Here is a 13,780-nt window from a genome sequence, read left to right on the forward strand (position 1 = left end):
AGCTCATTCAGAATCGCAGGACAGAGAGTCATCAGGTCCTAGGTGCCTTCCACATGCTAATCTGGGGGCCTGGCCTCACAGCCTCACAGTGCTAAGTAAGAAGGGCTTAAGAGAGATGCAGCCACTTGAGCCAAGGATGGAGAAATCTCTGTGACCTGGCTCTTCACAGCAACTTCAAGGGCCACTCTGGTGAGGAGCCAACCCTCATCTGACTTGACACGGCCCTGCCCCTGCCCTGGTCTGACTCTCCTGTATCTGGGTCACACCCAGTTATTTCTGGGTAACAATTACCACCACTTACTAACCTCAGAAATTTACAGAGAGGAAATGAAGAAAGATATCCTGTCCTCCCTGCCTGCTCTCAAAACAATAATATGAATTGCTCTGAGAAACATTCCATTCCTCTCTGTCCCTCCCTTTCAGCCTGAGCCGGTGCTCTAACCCTTGTATGAGCAACTATAACCAGTGACCACGGGGTCTGGATTTTCAGGGACAGTTTCATTTGCAAACATCCTGTCCCTGGGCCTTGCAAGTACACTCAGATTGGACCCCCTGTTTGGGAGTCAGAAGTACAATCATCAAGGCTGTGCTTCCTGCCTCTGGGTGCTGTTCATACCTCCTGTATCTCCGCCCCATCTAAGGCATGAGTTCCCAGGAATTTCCCCCACCAATGGAAGAGATCAGCAGCCCACGACTCCTTTCATTTCAGATGCCAAAGTATGTCATCAACAGTGCCAACTCTGTCCCACCTTTGCACGTGCCTGGCCATCCCATATTGGGAAGAGCAAGAGCAGTGACAGTATTGATAATAGCAATAATAAAACTCAGAGCTCCCACTTACTGCCTGCTTCTACTGTGCAAGAACTGTGCTAAGCACTTTGTAACACAGGCACCTCATTTCCTTCCTACAATAACCCTGAACCAGGCATAATTCATCGCCGTTTGGCAGATGAGGAAATTGGAGTTTAGGAAGGTTAAATGACTTAACCGTGGTCACAGGACTAGGGTGACAACTAACCTCGGATCCCAGAGTTTGTACTTGAAATCACAATCCTATATAAATTCTTCCAGGTTACCTTGGGCCTTGTGTGGTAGTGTCAGCATGTTCCCTCCTCAACTAGACAGGTAAGACCATTGAGACCACTCTGTGGGATGGCAGAGGATGCAAGAGAAGGTTCCTGTTCCCAAACCTCAGGAGGCTGTCTGGTTGGGAACTAGAGAAAGGGAAACAGAGACCGAGAATGCTAGATGGTTTGGGACCACCTGTGACTACTGGAGACATTTGTGGAAGGGACAGATTTGGTCAAGAAAGGGTCCCTCCAGGACACAGCCCATGAGAGAACCGACCGCAATGAGAAGCCCGCGCACCGCAACGAAGAGTAGCCCCCACTCGCCGCAACCAGAGAAAAGCCCGCGCGCAGCAACGAAGACCCAACGCAGCCAAAAATAAAATAAATAAATTTATTTTAAAAAAAGACCCTACATGACACTGCCCTCCAATTTCCCTTCTGTCTTCAGCTCCTACCCACCGCCCTCCCTCTCTGCACTCCAGCCGTAAAGGTCTCCCTAAGCACACACAGGGTCTTTTCGCTTGCTTTGCACTCTGCCTGCAACATTCATATATATATATGGCTATTTTATAATACAAAAAAGGGAATATATTGCAGAAAATATATAGGACTAGTTTTATTTTTCTTCATATTAACATCCAGCCTTCCAGCATTTTAAACGTTTGTAAATATTCCAAGCATCTACTTGTATATTTTTCCATGATGGATTTTTTTCCCTGTTTTCAATCAAGTAGCTTTACAATATTTTTTGCAATATCTTATTATAAAAATTTTCAAATAAATAGAAAAGTTGAAAGCATTTTAGTGCACACCCAAATACCCACCACCTAGATTCTATGCTTAGATTTTAGTCTCCTTGGTTTATCATATATCTATTCATCCATCCACCTCTCTACCCATTCATCAATTTAGCTTATTTTTTGGTGCATTTCAATGAAATTGCTGAATCAGTACATTCCTTCCCAAATACTTCAGGATACAAATCTAATTAACTAGAGTTCAATAATTATTAAAGTTCTTCACACCCTCTCAACATACACAAAAATACACTCAGAATGGTTTAAAGACTTAAACATAAGACATGGCACCATAAAACTCCTAAAAGAGAACATAGGCAAAACATTCTCTGACATAAATCATACCAATGTTTTCATAGGTCAGTCTCCCAAGAAAATAGAAATGAAAATGAAAATAAACAAATGGGACCTAATCAAACTTACAAGCTTTTGCACAGCAAAGGAAACCATAAACAAAACAAAAAGACAACCTACAGAATGGGAAAAAATATTGCAAATGATGCAACTGACAAGGGCTTAATTTCCAAGATATACAAAATAGTTCATGCAACTCAACAACTAAAAAACAATCCAACTGAAAAATGGTCAGAAGATCTAAAGAGACACTTCTCCAAAGAAGACATACAGATGGTCAATGGGCACATGAAAAGATGCTCAACTTCACTAGTTATTAGAGAAATTAAAATCAAAACTACAGTGAGCTACCACCTCACACCGGTCAGAATGGCCATCATTAAAAAGTCTACAGGGCTTCCCTGGTGGCGCAGTGGTTGAGAGTCCGCCTGCCGATGCAGGGGACACGGGTTCGTGCCCTGGTCCAGGAAGATCCCACGTGCCGTGGAGCGGCTAGGCCCGTAAGCCATGGCCGCTGGGCCTGCGCGTCTGGAACCTGTGCTCCGCAATGGGAGAGGCCACAACAGTGAGAGGACTGCGTACCACAAAAAAAAAAAAAGTCTACAAATAACAAATGCTGGAGAAGGTGTGGAGAAAAGGGAGCCCCCTCCTACACTGTTGGTAGGAATGTAAATTGGTGCATCCATTATGGAAAACAGTATGGAGGTTCCCCCCCAAAATAAAAACAGAGCTACCATATGATCCAGCAGTCCCACTCCTGGGCATATATGCAGATCAAACTATAATTCAAAAAGATACATGCACCCCTATGTTCACAGCAGCAGTATTCACAATAGCCAAGACATAGAAACGACCTAAATGTCCGTTGACAGATGAATGGATAGAGAAGATGTGGTACATATATACAATGGAATACTACTCAGCCATAAAAAAGAATGAAATAATACCATTTGTAGCAACATGGATGCAACTAGAGATTATCATACTAAGTGAAGTAAGTCAGAAAGAGAAAGACAAATACCATATGATATCACTTATATGTGGAATCTAAAATATGACACAAACCTATCTATGAAACAGAAACAGAATCAGGGACATAGAGAATAGTCTGGTGGTTGCCAAGGGAAGGGGGATGAGAGAGGGATGGATTGGGAGTTTGAGATTAGCAGATGCAAACTGGTATATATAGAATGGATAAACAATAAGGTCCTACTGTACAGCACAGGAAACTATATTCAATATCTTGTGATAAACCATAATGGAAAAGAATATGAAAAAGAATGTATTGGGTTGGCCCAAAAGTTCGTTCGGGTTTTTCCATAAGATGTTATAGCGAAACTCAAACGAACTTTTGGGCCAACCCAATATATATATATGTATGACTGAGTCACTTTGCTGTACAGCAGTAATTAACACAACATTGTAAATCAACTATACTTCAATAAAAAATAAAAAAGGAATACATTATTCAAGTTTTTTCTTTTCAGGTAAAATTTACATACAAAAAATGTACACATCTAAACATACCATTTGCTGTGACAATGTACAATACGTGTTGCTTCTTATAGCATCGGTTTTCTCCCCATCAATGGTCTTTCTTTAGTGGACCTGGTGAGTTCTTGTCCCTGGGCTCTGGTGCTGACATTTTGGTGTACACTGTTATCAGCAAGGAGCTTCTAGTCACAGGGGAGGGCTTGACCAGCCAGCTGCCTTGACTCGCTTTCCTCCCAAGCAGAAGCCACAGGCCCTTCTAAGACGCACCCCCCCGCCCCGCCCCGAAAAAAGGGTGTGGAGGAATCTCACATTCCTTTAGGAGAAATAAGGGAAAGAGACTTCTGAGACGGGCTGAGTCTAGATATATTCAAAGCTAAAAACTCTAGGGCCAAAGCGAGACAGTGGCATGGACATATATACACTACCAAACGTAAAATAGATAGCTAGTGGGAAGCAGCCACATAGCACAGGGAGATCAGCTCGGTGCTTTGTGACCGCCTGGAGGGGTGGGATAGGGAGGGTGGGAGGGAGGGAGATGCAAGAGGGAAGAGATATGGGAACATATGTATATGTATAACTGATTCACTTTGTTATAAAGCAGAAACTAACACACCATTGTAAAGCAATTACACTCTAATAAAGATGTTAAAAAAAAACAAAATAAAAAACCTCTAGGTTTTTTAATCCATATGTAGAGAAAAAAGTAGAGCTAAGATACACAAACAATCTAGCCTCCAGAAAGATACACAAGTTCATATTTATCACTTTCTCTCTTTCTTTTCAGTTACTTAGTGAGCTTTTGCTTTTAAACATTACAATGATAATAGCCAGCACTCAGAGTCCTTTATTCTCAACAACGCACACTCATCCTGCCGATTTCACAGCTGTAACTTTTAAGTGCTGGAGCCAGGATTCAAACCCAGGTGCCTGGCTCCAGGAATCCTTCCTGCCTTTAACCACTGCTCTAGAGACCATTGCAGGGAGTTAGGGAGAGGGAGGTGGCAAGTGAGGAATCCCCACACCCTCCATTGCTCCATTTCTTAGTGATTTTTAATTCTTTTTCAAGTGTGTCTATCTGACCTCCTGTGACCTCTTCAAAAGTAGAGGTATGTCTGGCTCACTTTTGCATCCCAAGCAACTAGCCTGACTCAGGTTAAGTGTTCAGTGATGATTAGAAAAAAGGGAGGTGAGAGTACTCAGCAAGGCCCTGGGTGGACCAGTCCGGTGTGGTGGCAGTGACAGCAGCAGGCACTGGCAGGATTCAGTAGGAAAACTACAGCAATGGCAAGACACCCCTTCCCATCCAGGACTTAGTGACTTCTGAAAGGGGCCAACGTCATGGGTAACTCAATCCAATGAGAAAGGAGAACACAGGCTGAGTACCCACCTACACTTTCCCAGCCCAGAGAACCCAGCCAGGGCTGTGACCAGCAGCTGTCAAAATCCATCCAATGTCAAACATTTCCACTCAACAAGTGCCAAGACTGGGGGCCACTTAATGTCAGGAGAAGCATCTCCCGAGTATCTCACATATGCCAGACCTGCAGCAGATGCTTTCTTTAAATCAACCAGCTCATTTCCATAGTGAAAGTGGCATTGCTTTTCCCGGTATACAGTTAAGAAACTGAGACCCAGAGGTGCTGTGACTGAATAAAGCTGGCATTCGTTGAAGCCTAACTCTATCAAGTACTGACCTAAGTGCTTCAGATGTATTAACTTACTCAAACCTCACAATAACCCAAGATTAAGAAACCGAGGCACATAATGGTTAACTGGAGTGCCCAAGGTCACGTCGCAGGTAGGAAGGAGGAACTGGCATTCAGACGCAGGCTTCTAGCTCCAGAGCACAAACTCAGATCCACAGTGTTACACTGGCCTAAGATCACAGGGCTAATAAAAGGCAGAGCCAGGACTCACTACCAGATCCTCGTGACTCTGGCAGCTGGCTCTTTCTTTTACATTGCCCTCGCTGCCACTTTTCTCCCAAGCGTTAGCGCCCGCTGCCCCTTTCTGGCCCCTCTTCTCTCCCTGGTGAGACTCCTCCACTGGTGCCACCTCATCCTATGACCACTCATGGCCACAGGCAAGGCTGACCCTATAGGGGGCAGCAGCCTTGTCCCAGGCTGGCCTCTACAGAAAGGCCACTGTGGGCCTGGTAACGGATCTGCATGAGAAGAGGCCAGGTGTTTGTTCCACGTTCACCGACTCCTATTGCTCTGAGGTCAGCAAAGGAGAGACTGTTTACCTGAGCCCAGCAGCTGTTTCTGCAGCCAGCTCAGAGCTGGGCTGAGAGCCCAAGGAGCACAAGGCCACCCCTGCCACTCCACAGCCATATCGGGACCAGCTAACCACCCCTCCAAGAGCCCTGGCATATTCCCCAAGAAGGAGGCAGCAGGTAAGAATACACTTATGAATATGCTGTAAGGATGTGCTGGCCTCCTTCTTATTCTCCTTTTGTAGGGTCTCTAGCCCCATAGGTAGGTGCTGAATGAATATGGCTGAGGGGTCTAAGCATGCCCTAGTTCAGGCATGCAAACAGGTCAAGACTTACCAGCCCTTGGATGGAACACCACCAAGAAACAGCATATATGGGTAGCAAAGTAAGGGACAGGTTCTGAAGCTGGCAGGCCATTTGCCAGCTGTGTGCCTTCGAGCACAGCAGCTTACTACACTCATTTCTCTTGACCTCAGTTTCCTCAACCCTAAAAGAGGAATAGGGTATTGCCTACCAACTACAGTTGTTATGGGGATGGAATTAGTAAACTGTAGAATTGTTCACAAAAGAGCCTAGCCTAGCACGGGAGAAGCAGTCAATAAACAATAGCAGTGGCTGACAGCTCCTCTCCTCCCTCCCTTCTTCCTGAGGAGCAGTCCTAGAATGAAATCAGCACTTGGATCCCTAAGAGATGTGGTCCAGTCCATCCAGGGATACGGATGCTGCGATCCCACCAGTTCAAAGGCTGGGAGTGGTTTGCATCCCTTGGGGCAGGCATACTGCCTTTATCAGGGCATCTTCAGCAAGTGGATGAACCTCACTTGTAGCCTGGGCACCCAAGAGGCAGCCGGGCTGCTGTCCCCTGCACTGGTGAGTTGCCCTGTGCCCCCTGAGCTCACAGGTACGTGCACCGTCTGACCTGGAAGGGACTTTAGATCACAAGTCAGTGCACTTTCTCTGTAATGAGCCAGATAGTAAATATTTTAGACATTTTTGTCAACCGCTGGCTTAGATCATCCTGTCTGACACTTCCTTCCCTACCGCTGCCTTCCCCTTAGGGGGCCCAAGAAAATATTCATGAGAGCCCAGAGGCCATTTTCAGATGGGTTCCCCTTGCCACTCCTGGGATGCCCTCCCGAAGATCTCTGCGTTCAGGTCTCAGCCCTAACATCACATTCCTCGGTAATACCTTCCCAGCCCCACCTCGTTTAATCCAACACATCTCCCTGTTTATTTTCTGCACAGTGCTTATCACAACCCTAAAGCTCTTTTTTATTTATTAACTAGTTCACTGTGTGTCTCTCCCTCTGGAATGTAAGCTCCACCAAAGCAGGGGCCTTTTCTCCCTCACTCATGCTGTATCCACAGGGGCCAGAATAGTCCCTGACCCATAGGAGGTGCCATGAAATATTTGCCAAATGAAGAAATGCATCAAATCATGCCTTTACCCCAAATCAGGATGCACACAGAGGCTAACGGAAGTGTCATAGCCAATATTTACTGAGACATTGTCTCAGGGGCTTTACATATAGTATCTTATTAAATGAGTCAGAAACTAACTTATGAGACAGGAACTATTTTCTCTCCCCATTTCTGATGAAGCTAAGGTCCCACGGCTCAAAGGCATGTATCTGGTAAGAGGCAAAGCTAAATTTCAAACCAAGGGGTCCAACTTTCAAATCTGGGGCCCAAACTATTAACTACCACCATTGCTTATTTTACCTGGGATTATATCAAGTTAGTATGTACACAGATTGTCTGCAGCTGATTAGACACGCTAATGGGCAGTGAAGTGTCTTTCGACTTGTCAAAAGTGGAGGGAAGACATTATTATCTAATATATGCAGTATTTGGGACTTTTCTCATATTTACCGATGAAATAGCTAGGCTCAGATAGAGGGAACAACGTCAGATGTGACAAAGCTAGAGGTGACAGCAAATCTTAACATTTCCCAAGGGAAAATCCATCTGGTCAGTCGCACCTTGATCCACCTCCTGGAGGTGGGATATACGTCTGGTACCCAACCCACAGAAGACGGCTATACAGAAAAGTCCCATATCCCAATGTGGATCACCAGCTCCAGGAGACAAACCCTAGTGTATTTACGTTTAGAAGGCTATAGCATCTCACACGCCTTCCAGTCCAGGGAACCCCTTCTCACCAGTGTAATACAGTTTTGACTCTGTTTGCAACTGCTACAAAAGAAGTGAGTAGACTTACTCGGAGGCTCTTGACAGCTTCCAAGTGGGTCACTTTACAGTATAAAGTGGCTTGTAATTAAAGTGTTTTCAAAACTGTGAATAGATCACAGTGTCTAGACATTGGGAGACTCCAATGTTACTTACACCATCCTGCCCACCCATGTCTACAACCTGCCAAAGAACACACTATGTTTTCTTTATCAGAGCATCTTTAAGGACATGTTTCTGGAAAGCCTCTCCTCTCAGCCTGCTGGGAGCTGCTTGGGAATTCTTTCTGCCACCAAAAGGAAGGCATGCCTGGGCATCTAGGGCACCTGCTCTCTGGAGGCAGGCCTGGACCAGTGGAAGGACTGTGGCATCACCCCTCAGGCTGGCTGAGGAAGTCCACATATGGAAGGTGGGATTTCCGGGATCCAGATGTACTGTGTCATGGCTATAACCCTCCAGGTAGAACAAACAAAGTGCTTCCCCAGCTTAAACACTGGGTGGGTGGGGGGGTGGGGTAGAGGGGGAGCAAAGAGGTAGATGAGGTCATGGGTTATGCTCTGCTGAACTATTAAAAGGAAAATAAGGCATTTGGAAACCACTCTCCTAGCTCCCTGTAGTACCTGATCCTATCAAGAATAAACCAAGGAGAAAAGGATATCTATCATACATTTGGTCATTCATTCATTCAGAAAACACTCAAGGAACACCTTTTCTTAGGCGTCACATTGGGTACTAAGGAAATGGGCTAGGAGATGGGCATGTCACATTTCCTGCCCACAGGTACTCCCACTTCAGCAAAAACAAAACAAAACAACAAACCACTGAGGGTTTCTGAGCAAGATGGAGTTCACTAACCACAAACAGAGGGAAGAGGAAAGAGCAGAGGCAGGACCTAGAAGGCAGCCACTCTCAGGCTGGGTGAAGAGATCCTGCTAGGTGGGATCGGAGAGGTGGGGTGGAGGAGACATACCTACCCCAGAGAGGTTAACAAATTATAAATTCAGGTTTGAGGGGGTAGAAGGAGGAAGTGAAACTGACTCAGATTCTAAGACTGGGAGGGTGGTGCCAGTGTGAACTAAGACTGAAAGTCAGAAAGAAGAATACATTTAGGGAGTGGGAGGGAAGAGGAAGAGTGAAATTATGAATTTAGTTTCCAAGTTGTTGAGTGTCAGGTATCATAGAAAAATCCAGGAGGCATGGAGAAATCCCCATAGTTGATCCAGAGAGTAAAAGATACAGGTTTTTTAATAATAGTAACTTCTATTTAGTGGCGGTTTACTATGTAACAGGTATGGTACGTGTCAATCTCATTTAATCCTAGCTGGAAACCTGTAAAGTGGGTATTATCATTATGCTCATTTTACAGATGAGGAAATGGAGGCTCTGAAATGTTAACTAACCTGCCCATGGTTGCAGGTATCTGACACCGGCCATTTATGCTCTTTCTACTATGCCTAGGGCCTCTGATTTTGGAGTCATTGCCCAGAAGACAAGACTACATCATCCAGAGTAAGAGTGTCCAATAGAACCGAGTTTCTCAACTTTGGCACGATGGACATTTGGGGCTGCATCATTTTTTAGAGTTGGGGGTGGGGACTGTCCTGTGAATTGCAGGGTGCTTAGCAGCAACCCTGGCCTTTCCCAACTAGATCACCTTCTCCCCCGAGCATGGCAATCAGAACCGTCTCTAAATATTGCCAAGTGTCCCTGGGGAGGCAACATCACCACCAGTTAAGAACCACTGCAACAGAAATATAATGTGAGCCACACATTTAATTTTAAATTATCAGGTAGCCACAGTAAAATTAATTTTAATAATGTAATTTATTTAGTTCAATATATCTAAAATATTATTATTTCAACATGTAATCCATATGAAAAGTACTAATAAGCTATTATTATGCAACCTTTTTTTCATACTAAGTCTTTGAAATCAGGTGTGTATTTTACACTTACAGCACATCTCAGTTTGGACTTGTCACATGTCACATGTCCAAGCCACGTGGCTAGTGGCACCTATACTGGACAGCACAGATCTAGAGGAAAGAAGAAGGGGCTCACTCACCCACATTTATGAACGGTGGAGACAGAGGGACAAAAGGCAACACTGAACAACGGTCAGAGGGCAGAAAAGACAACTTCTGGGGATGCTGGCAGCTCAAGCTTTTCCTTTCCCTTTCGAGAACAGTCCCTGCCCACCAGCAACCCATCTACCCCATGGGATGGCGTGGGGCAAGTGGGGAGTGGAGGCAGGTACCTGGTAAAGAGAGATGGAGGGAAAACAGAGAGAGACCAGGGGAGGGGGCCCTGGGAAGCCCACCCACGCGGACAGTGGGAATCATTGAGGCTTTCAGGGAGGCAGCCACCGGAGGAGCAAGACAGAGACAGACAACTCATCCACAATCGGGAGACACCTAGTCACCTCTACCAGCAGCTGCTGACCCAGGGCTGATTCCAGCCCAAGTAACTCCTGAAACAAAGCCCTCAAAACCACAGCATCTGAGTCAATCTTGAGTCAGATACAGAAAAACCAAGGCCCTCACCTGGGACCACTCAGTAACGATCAACACATCTTTGGGGTAATTCAAATGGAAGGGCTGGGGGCTTGCCACTGTCTGGACTTCATTTATTCACTCAGTAAGCCACTACTACCCTCTGAGGGGCATTACTGTCCCCACTGTACAGATGGAGACACAAGACCACACTGCTGGAGAGGGCCAGGGCCAGGATGTGTCACTAATTATTTAAAGGAAAAAAAAAAAAAAAAACTGAAGCACATAATTCAAAAATAAAATTTAGAGATGGTCCCCGCTTGAATTTGAAATCAGTTAACTCATCAATGTTTTATACAGGGAACAAGAAACAAAAAACCCTTTACAATTAAAAAGAAAACAGCTCCATGGGATTAAAGAGAGGAAGGAAGAAGATAAATGGAACAGGAGTAAGACAGAGGAAAACAAACAAAGGAACAAGAGGACCTGGATCCCCCCCGCGGAGGAGAGCAGAGGGGGACGGCAGAGATGATGCTCTTGGGCGGAGAGCAGGGAAGCGCCGTCCACCTCTGCTCTCTGAGTCTGGGTTCTGCATAAGTCATCACTGCTCTCTCCCATTCTCTGAGGAGAAACACTACTCATCCCTCAGAGACTCTACCTGATGAGGATTAGCATGGTGGTGGAGCAGCGATCCCATCAGATCACCTTGAGGACAGGTTGAGAGGGCAGCCTGGGTACAGTGCCCACGGGCCTTGGGGCCTAAGCCTCTCCTGCCCGCCTCCAAGAAAAGGCAAATCCCCCCTTCTGAGTCAGTGGCTCCAGAAGAGAACCTCCCCTTAGCTCATGCCCAGGGTTCCCACCACCTGCAGCGGGCACCCCTGAACTGCCCAGCACTCTCAGAGCCAATCAGCTCCTGCTCTCCACACTCCTACGCAGCACCGAGCCAGCGACAGTCACATCCCTGTACCATCTCTCCCAGTCAGGGCTCCCCCAATCATCTCATTTTGCAGATGGGTAAACTGAGGCCCAGAAACTGCAAGCCAGCCCGGGTTCTTTCCACTATGTGACAGACAGAATGAAGAGAGGTGTGTGTGTGTGTGTGTGTGTGTGTGTGTGTGTGTGTGTGTGTGTTCAATAACATTAAATGGGAAGGTTACATATAGTATTTACACACACATACAGTGCATGTAAAAAGGGCTTTATAAATTATAAAGCGTTTTTACAAATGATAGTTGTTACCATAAATCTACTCAATACGGAGTGCGTATTGTTCTCTAGACAAGCTTATGGACCTGCTTACAGAGTTCCTTCTAGTCTGTTATTCAGCTAAGCCCCACCCCACCCCCAAAAAAGCCATGTCTAACCTCTGCTTCATCCCTGTGTAGGCAAGGTTTGTTTTTCAAAACCCACTTTGTAAGCACTTGAGAGCTTTTCACGCTTCCCACAGTTTCCAGCAAAAGTGCAGGTCCCAGTTAATCCCATAAAGGAGAGCCTCCCCCTGCCGCTGGCTAGAGGGCCTCCACCTCCCTCCCAAGTAAAGAAGAAAGGAAACCCTTAACGGCGCCAGGAACCGTGGCCCCAGTCAGAACCGCTGGGCCCACCTTCTAGTTCCAGGGCAGCTGTGCTAAGCACCCACTATGTGCCTGGCAGGCATCCGGGTTAGGCTGAAGGAGGTACAGAATTTCCACGTCTTTGGTGGTGGTGTGGAAATGTGACCGCAGGCGGGGTTGGGCTTCAATGTGAAGCCTGCCAGGGTACAGGGGTGTCAGCCCAGTTTCACCCAGGCTTCCAGAGGTCTTACAGCTTCTCCTTTCACTTTATATGGGCTGGGCCATCCTCGTAGCCTCCCCGTGGAGAGCTGAGCATGGCCATGCAGTCAAGGAACACTAAGAACTGGCACTGAGACTGGCAGGGCTCCTGCACTTGGGGGCCCTGGTCTCCTCTGGCCTCAATGTGCTCATCCATTGAATTGGTACCTATGACATCTGCACATGTCAGAGAGCTGCCGGGAGGCTCAGACTCCACCCTCTACCACCACCACAGCAGGGGGAGGCTCGGAGATGGCCAGACTGTCATCTGGACTGAAAGGAAGCATGAGAAGCTTAGAACAAGGGGAAGGGATGTGGGCAAGGAGGGCCTTCTGTGTGGAAAAGGGCTCTAGAACCGGGGAAGTGAGGCATATTTCTTCCCTATGCCCTCCAGCACTAGATAATAGCAATGGTTTTTATTCTAGCGGCAATCATTTCTGGAGTGCTCACTGCTTTATCCCCAGCCTCTAGAACACCGCCATCATGACACAAAATATATGTGTGTGTTGAACTGAAGCTAATCATTGCTGTGAGCCCAGCACCTCAAATAAATAGGAGGAATCTTGGGGGTTGTAGGTGAGGAGCCCCTCCTGTGGCCGTCAGCTTTTTGATGACTTTCTAGGCCACGTGAAGCCTCACTTCCTCCCCTCCAGCTCTGCGAACTCCTAAGGCAGGAAGATTCAGGAGACTCAGCTAACTGGAGAGATTCTGAGCACCTAGGGGCTGAGAGATGGAGATAACCTCATCAGTCCCTAAGGCTTGAAGGCGGAAATGAAAACAACAGGGCCCACTAAGGGTTAGTTACCACTGTTGCTATTAACCACCAAAGTGAACCCCACCCCAATCCCCCTCCCCCAGAAGACTGAAGAGAGGGATCCCAGAAATTATTGCCCCAAGCTCATTCTTGTCTTAGTAAAAATACAGAAAGGCCTGGTTTACTACAATGTCTGGAATCTATTTGTGAAACCTCTCAGGGAGGCCAGACAATTTCATCACAAAACCCAAATGTCAGACATTCTCTGGGACAGATAAAAGGGCAGGACATTCAGGAGTTAGGTGCCCTGCCGACAGACTGGAGGCTGGCGCTGTCCCCAGTTCACCTCTCCTGGGCTGGAGTTTCAGAGAAGCCGGGAGCACCAACTCTGCAGCCTCCATGGGCAGTAAGTCCAGTGGTTAGAGTCCGTAGTGGAGCCCTCCCTCCTCTGGGAAACAGACACCCAAACTTAACCCCCGGGGGAAAGGAGAACAAGGAACAGCTCCCAAGAAGGGAGGCAGCCAGGGATAAAGATCCTCACTGTTCAGATCCCGTTCACCCTGACAAACAGTAATAATCACCAAGGCAATAACTTATTCTGTGTCT

At 46.6% G+C, this 13,780-nt stretch overlaps 1 protein-coding gene across 2 annotated transcripts in view; it reads right to left on the bottom strand.

Moving 5' to 3' along the window:
• The window catches only part of MICAL2 (microtubule associated monooxygenase, calponin and LIM domain containing 2), a 223,985-nt gene that overhangs the window by 140,489 nt on the left and 69,716 nt on the right, over nt 1-13,780 (bottom strand). The gene's annotated exons all lie outside the window — the stretch shown is intronic.

Source organism: Stenella coeruleoalba (assembly GCF_951394435.1).
Source record: "Stenella coeruleoalba genome assembly, chromosome: 8".
Taxonomy (NCBI): Eukaryota; Metazoa; Chordata; class Mammalia; order Artiodactyla; family Delphinidae; genus Stenella; species Stenella coeruleoalba.